At 40.6% G+C, this 7,988-nt stretch overlaps 1 pseudogene; it reads left to right on the top strand.

Moving 5' to 3' along the window:
* Positions 1-3,587: 3,587 nt before the first annotated feature.
* The window catches only part of LOC117424814 (gigaxonin-like), a 52,830-nt pseudogene continuing 48,429 nt past the window's right edge, over positions 3,588-7,988 (top strand).

Below are 7,988 nucleotides of genomic sequence, written 5' to 3'. Positions count from 1 at the left end.
AAACAAACACAGGAACAAAGCAGCTGGCACAAGGGCCAAAATAAAAGGTTCACACAACAAAACAATGCTTCTGTCTGGCTGGGTATTCCCCTTCACAGACCAAAACCAAAATACACAGCTAGACTCCCCTAACTCCTTTCCAAACTCCCCTAAACAAAATTTTTCTCCCCTTATATCCCATGTGGCAGGAGCCTACTGAATCATCAATTATTCAATTAAGGCCCCAGCCACATTCCCACATGTATTCTGGCAGGGAGGATTGTAATCACCTCCCAGCCAACCATATAATATATATATATATATATATATATATATATATATATATATATATATATATATATATATATATATATATATATATATTGTAAGATAGCGGGTTGTGAGAGACAGCAGGTAGGGGGTTAAAACCGCCCTGCGAGAGAAATGCACCTTTTTGTTAATTGTTTTGATGGATTGCTTTATTGTTTCATTTAATTTGCTTATTGTTTAGTTTAATTGTTTTATTGTTAATTATCATCCGCACCTGGACGTTATTAAAAATTAGGTCCAGGTGCGGGGTTTAAAAAGCGAGCAGGCAGTCTGCTCGAGGCTGCTGAGTAGAAGGAGGCAGAAGAGGTGCTCTGTCTCCGAGTAGCCAGCGAGAAAAAAAGTAAGTGCGGTGTCAAACCTGTGTGTTGAAGTTTGTGGTTTTGGGAAGGACGGGAAAACAGCGTAGCTGTCCCGCGTTAGTCAGGGTGTTCCTGAGAGTTGAGTTAGTGCTCCAAGAGGAGTTAGGTGTTTATTTTGTGTATTTTGTTTGATTTTTGTGTTTATTAAAAATAGCGCACCAGCGCTTAAAACTCCATTTCATTGTTCTGGGTCGTATTTTTTAAGGGGCACGAACCCGAGTGAGTTGTGCTTTGTCACAATATATATATATATATATATATATATATATATAGTATATACAGTGCCTATAGAAAGTCTACACCCCCTTGAAATTTTTTCGCATTTTGTTGTGTCAGTGCCTCAGAGTTTCATGCATTTAAATGAGGATTTTTTTTCCACTTATCTACACACCATACACCGCACTGTTAAGGGGAAAAAAGTTTTTATTGAGAAAAAAATATATATATTAAAACTACACAACTGAAAGATCATAATTGGATAAGTCTCCACCCCCTGAGTTAATACTAGGTGGAAGCACCTTTGGCAGCAATTACAGCTGTGAGTCTGTTGGGATAGGTCTCTACCAACTTTGCACATCTAGATTTGGCAATATTTGACCATTCTTCTTTACAAAACTGTTCAAGCTCTGTCAAGTTCCTTGGGGAGCGTTGATTAACAGCAATCTTCAAGTCATGCCACAAATTTTCGATTGGATTTAGGTTGGGGCTCTGACTGGGCCACTCAAGGACATTTACCTTTTTGTTCCTTAGCCACTCCAGTGTAGCTTTGGCTGCATGCTTTGGGTCGTTGTCATGCTGAAAGGTGAACTTCTGTCCCAGTTTCAGCTTTCTTGCAGAGGGCAGCAGCTTTTCCTCAAGGACTTCTCTGTACTTTATTCCATTCTTTTTCCCGTCTATCTTGACAAGTGCCCCAGTCCCTGCCGATGAGAAACATCCTCTTAACGTGATGCTGCCACCACCATGCTTCACAGTAGGGATGGTGTTCTTTGGGTGATGCACTGTGTTGAGTTTGCGCCAAACATAACACTTTGCATTTAGGCCAAAAAGTTCCATTTTTAGTTTCGTCAGACCACAAAACTTTTTGCCACATGGCTACAGAATCTCCTGAGAGTTTTTTGCATACTTCAAACAGGATTCAAGGTGGGCTTTCTTGAGTAATGGCTTCCTTCTTGCCACCCTACCATACAGGCCAGATTTGTGGAGTGCTTGGGATATTGTTGTCGCATGCACACTTTGACCAGTCTTGGCCATAAAAGCCTGTAGCTCTTGCAAAGTTGCCATTGGCCTCTTTGCAGCCTCTCTGATCAGTCTCCTTCGTGCTCGGTCATCCAGTCTTGACCGTGCTCCAAGGGATATTCAAGGCCTTTGATATTTTTTTATACCCATCCCCTGATCTGTGCTTTTCAACAACTTTGTCCCGGAGTTCTTTTGAAAGCGCCTTGGTGCTCATGGTTAAGTCTTTGCTTTGAAATGCACTACCCAGCAGAGGGAACCTACAGGAGCTGCTGAATTCATCCTGAAATCACGTGAATCACTACAATTTAACACAGGTGGAGACCACTTAACTTGGTGTGTGATTTTGAAGGCGATAGGTTACTCCTGAGCTAATTTAGGATTGTTATTTCAAGGGGGGTGGACACTTATCCAACCAAGCTATTTCAGTTTTTATTTTTAATTAATTTTCTACAAGTTTCTAGAATATTTTTTTTCACTTGGAAGTTGTGAGGTAGGATGTGTAGATAAATGAAAAAAAAAACAATTTTAATGCATTTTAATTCCAGGCTATAAGGCAACAAAAGGTGAACATTTTGAAAGGGGGTGTAGACTTTCTATTGGCACTGTATATACAGTATGTACACTATTTACATTTTGGGCTTTTGCCCTGCCACAATAACAATAATCAAGATTATCTTAAATCATGTTTTAACTTCCATTAGTTGTGACTTTCTCCGTAGTTTGTAGTTCTTCCTTTTTCACACATACATTTTTTTCTGCTTTTACCTGCTTTTTGGCTTGATTGCCTTAATTTAAAACACTGTTCTCTCCCACAATAAAGGGTAGATTGAATACCTTTGTCCCTGGCTACAATCTATTTGAAAACAGAGGTGTAGTATAAGTAAAAGGCCACAGGTTGGTGTCAGAGTGTCAAACTTAGCTGACTTCTCCAGCAACTGCAAATTATTATTATTATTATTATTATTATTATTATTATTATTATTATTATTATTATTAGTATTAATTTATTAGCAGACACCCTTATCCTGGGTGACTTACAATTGTTACAAAATATCACAGTACAAAGTATGACATTACAAAATATCACATTGTAAAGTATCACATTTCAGAGGAGCAGAGGGGGTGTAGGGAGAAATGATAGTCTGGAGATAGGAGGGAACAGAAATGTCAAGACAGCGATTGGTAAGTACAAGAGTTTTGAATTGGATGCAAGCAGCAATAGGGAGCCAGTGCAGAGAGCAGAGCAGCGATGTAGCATAGGAGAAACGAGGAAGGGAAAAGACAAGGCGAGCAGCAGAGTTTTAGATAAGCTGGAGCGGACGGATGGCAGAAGCAGGGAAGCCTGCCAGGAGGGAGTTGGTAGGAGTGCCAGGGCCTGAACTAGGAGCTATGTGTAGTCGGTGAGGAAGGGCCGAATTCTGCATATGTTGCTGAGGAAGAAGCGTGCCAGAGTAGAGATGTGCTGAGTGTAAGAGAGGGAGGGGTCGAGGGTAATACTGAGGTTCTTGATGGATGAGGAGGGAGAGAGGGTTGTGGATTCAAGAGGAATAGAGATAGAGAGATCAGCGGTGGGGAGGAAGAGGGGGGGAGAAAAGGAGGTCTGATTTGGAGAGGTTGAGTTTGAGATGATGCAAGTGCACATAGGTGGAGATGGTCGAGAGGCAGGTCGAGATACAGGAGTAAATGTCGGGGTCAGAGGGGGAAAAGGAGAGGAAGATCTGGGAATCATCAGCATAGAGATGATACGAGAAGCCATAGGAGATGTACTTCCTATTCTTGGCTAGCTGTGAACTGGGGAGGAAGGGGGTAGTTGGAATAGTAAAATCTCCCTCTTTCATTCCAGCACTCACAAGCCATCTAAAGTCATGCGCTGCATGTGCCCGCTGTATGATCCAAACAGACAGCTCTGGATTGAGCTGATGCCCATGAGCGTTGCGAGGTTCAGCCACGGAGTATTGGTTGCAGGTGAGCCTTCCTCACATCCCTGGGAGTTTTTTGGGTGTCCCAGATCAGATATTGCTACAGATGCCATTAATTAAAGCTTGATGATTTCTGACAAACTGCAAATGATTTGTTTGGAGTAAATATTTAAGGTACTTATGTTCGCAGCTACATACAGCATTTGGATTGTGTTTACAATGTACTTTGTAAAGTACTGATTTCTATTGCCCCTTGGAGTCCGTTATAAGTGGACTGCACCTGTATTTTAATTATTATTATTATTATTTATTTCTTAGCAGACGCCCTTATCCAGGGCGACTTACAATCGTAAGCAAAATGTAGTATGTTTTGCATTGGGAACGGGGCTATTCTGGAATTGGGAGGGCACAAAGAGGATGGTGGTATAAAAATATTGTGACATTGGTCAGGAATGCAGTTCCCTTTCAATTAGAAGACGACCACCAATGACGTTACGTATGGGATATGCCTGCCCATTGCGTAGGTATCGTTGAGCTGCCGATAGGCCCCTTCCTGGGATGATGCACTCTGTCACACCCACCGAGGGAATAAAACTGTCACCCTGAGGAAGCCATTTCTCTTTTTCCTTTTCAAGACGGTACGGTAAGACCTCTGTGTTGAGCTGAGCGTATTTATAGGAAAGAGCTCCTCGAGTCGAATAGAGTCGATTGTATTTCCCTTACATTCGTGCTGAAAGCTGGCTCGCCGCTTTCCCGGAATCAACAACTTTGAAAAGACAGAGCCTTTTGCCTTTCTGTCTTTCAGCAGCCTCCTCGCTTGCATGGTATCTGTTATCTGTCAGTCGTGTTTGTGCGGCTGCCTGTTCATTCACCCGCGAGTGGTTGTCTATTTCTTTCTGAGAGTACACAGTTCCTCCACGGGGCTAGACCTTGCCGTATCCCCGCTGTTGAGTGACTCTTCCAGCCGTGCTCTCCTTCATGGGGCTAGGCCTTGCCACATCCGCACTGTCGAGTAGACCTTGCTGGCAGCTTAAGCCCGCCCACCTCGGTGAGTCGGACCTCGTAAATAAAGTGTGCTCTCCCCTATACTATCTTACTACCGTGGTTTTGCTGTCAGCTTCAACTCGTCCACCGCGGCTTCGGCCCTTGTGTCCCCCTGGTGCACGCTACACACTGACCAGGTGTGTGTGACCACGCGGTTACTGGAGGCACAATTGCGTAGCAGCCCCCACGGTGCTTCGGTACCGCGGCACACTCATAGCCCTTGGTTCTTAGTGATCTCGGTGCACAAGTTCTCCGTGCATACAACACACGGTGCCCAGCGTCAGTGCACAGTCACAGCTCTGCACAGTACACGGTGCACATAGTGCTCTTGGTACTTGGTGCACGCGGTGCTCGGTACGCACGGTGCAAACGGTGCTTGGTACCCACTGCTACAGCACTAGTGCACGAATGAACGGTGCTGCACGGTACGCGGTGCACACAGTGCCAGTTTGCTTCAAGACTTATAGATTGAGGGTCAATGTGGCCCCCTCCCAAAAGTTTAGTGGGACATTTTCTTCAGTGAGGGGGTCAATATGTCAGCCTCTCTGCGTGCTCATTGGAAAAGAAAATAACAGTCAATCTGTTCATGTTTATTTGTTCAATCTATCTGTTCAACTCCAAACTTTTATTTACCACTAAGGTACTGTCCTACTTTTCTGTCATTAGCAAGAAGCCTAAAAACAACTTTGACAGGTAAGTTAAATTTCCACAAGTGTACTACAATACTGTATTTATTAACAATACATACATAAAAACAGAAGGGATGTAACTGTTACAGGATGTACACTTTAGCACTGTACGGTATGTGTATTTTGTTATATAAATTAACGAAGACCTTTTATTTAGTTAATATATGTTTGAAACACTATTAAAGTAACATTATTTTGGTTTTGTGACCACTGATTTATATATACAATACATAGAAATTACAAAAGCAAATGTTTAAAAAAAAGGATATTAATGTATTTAACTTCTACTCATATACTGTGGGAAGAGGGATATCATTTTTGTTTATATCCTAGTATGTGCTGAATGTGACTTTGCTTCCACATATGCTTCAAGTTCAAGTTCTTATCTGCTTGTGGTTCTGGGGTTTCGTGCCTAGTAATTGTTGGTCGCTGCATTCAGATGTTTGCCTAGCCATGTTATGTAATCTTCAATTTTTAACAATATCAGTTTTTTATTGTGTGAAGAGAAAAGACAGTTAAAACCCTCTATTGCAACGTTACCTTGAAGTAACATTGTTGAATTGAAGAACCAACAAAAATAATTAAATTCATTGAAAACATTTTTTTATTGCATGTTATCTAACAAAATAACATTTTTCTGTTAACAAAATGAACAGTATTAGCAGAATGAATGGTGAACAATTAACAATTATTCTGGACACGTTTGCTACAGAACTACTGCATGTGAAAATCCATAAAACAGTTCTTTTCTGCAGAGAAACAAAGGTACACTTTTGCGCCATTTGCACTGCACTTTTGACACTGTACCTTTATAAGCCCTTTGCAGCCTGGATTTTTGCATCTGCTTCTTGCTTCAGTAAAAACAGGCCAGTGTCTAGTGTTGACCTGTCGAACTGATGTACAGGGCAATGGGGCTGCAGGCCCTCTTCGCTTGTTTTCAGCATGCTTCTCCTCAACATCTGAGCTTGGCCTTCCCTTGCGCTCCTGGATCTTCTTCTCTGCACAAAGACAAGCTGCAACTTCACATTTGAACTGAAGAAGACTAATCTGCTCCTTCTTGGGGAGTCCTGACTGTCTCAGGAGCCATGCCTCTACAACAGTCAGGTCTAGCATATGGAAGATTACCTGATGATACAATTTCCTGGATCTAATCTTCGTCCTGTACAATGAAATGAGAGAATCCAGAAGGTGCACCCCACCCATGAATTTGTTATAAACCAGAACAATACAAAATATTCCCATATGTCAACAGTAAATCTAGTATCTCCCCATATCAAGATTGCACAATGTTACTTTCTGGATACATACCAATTTTCATAAATTTCTCATAGTAAAACTAATATAATAGGTTCTAGGTATAACAGTAATCCTTTACTTACCAATAATTATGAATCCAATTTTTCTTTTGATGAAAAAAGCAGAAAAAACAATGTAGTAGCACCAAATACAACACTCAAAAAGATGACCTTCAACCTTCCTCGTAATACCACATTGTGGAAGTAAAATAAGAAATAACAAAGTCATATGACCAAATGGAAAGCTACCATTGGTTTATTTAGACTATTACCTAAAAGAAACAGCATGCAACTACAGAACTGAAGCATTTTTATGTGTATTAAGCAGCAAAGAGTGGTTTGTTACCTTTATGTTACAATATGCAATAGAGGGTTAAACAGTGAATGTGAATTTATTCATATGAAACGTAAGTTACAAATTACAGGTGGAACCCTAAATAATTTAATTTGGAATTTAAACTTCTACAGACAAGCTGTTAAGAAAGATGTGATACTGTATTATCGCTGATTTAATTTAAAAAAAGAACTGTGTTTCTTTGTTTTGGGGGAAACAGCCACACAAATTTAAGTGTAAAACTGTAGGACCAACAGCACTATGGAATACAGCCTGCTGTTTTGAGAATAGTGTTGACTCTTGTTTTCAGTACTTTATTCAGTTTATAGTTTTTCCTTCCTTAAATCAGTTTTACATTTAATGTACTTGTATATAACACCAGTACCACTGTCAGATGTGCTTTCCAGTTATAAACAGGTTTGGGGCTATCAGAAAAAAACTCATTTTTAAATAAACCTTTACAGTGCAATATATATACGTCTATTGCCGTTTTTGTAAACATCTGAATGCTCATTAATACATTAATTTTTAACTGTTGTTGAAATGATAGTGTGTTCCGGTGTAGCACGAGAAACTGCACCCCATGAGATAGTGCGGGCCTGTATAGTCACGTGACCAAATGTGTCATTGAACAACAGAGTATGATATACATGATATAGTGCTTCCCCTTCCTTTATCAACGGAAAGGTGGAAATGAAACTTCACGTGTTTACAATCAAAATATCACAATAACGTGTTATGTACTATTAACTTATTAAATAGTAAATCATCCCCTTTGTTTTGATGCTATGCGTGTCCCGATC

The sequence above is a fragment of the Acipenser ruthenus genome, chromosome 19 (genome assembly GCF_902713425.1).
Source record: "Acipenser ruthenus chromosome 19, fAciRut3.2 maternal haplotype, whole genome shotgun sequence".
NCBI classification, from domain to species: Eukaryota; Metazoa; Chordata; class Actinopteri; order Acipenseriformes; family Acipenseridae; genus Acipenser; species Acipenser ruthenus.
This window is presented reverse-complemented; position numbering and strand designations above follow the sequence as displayed.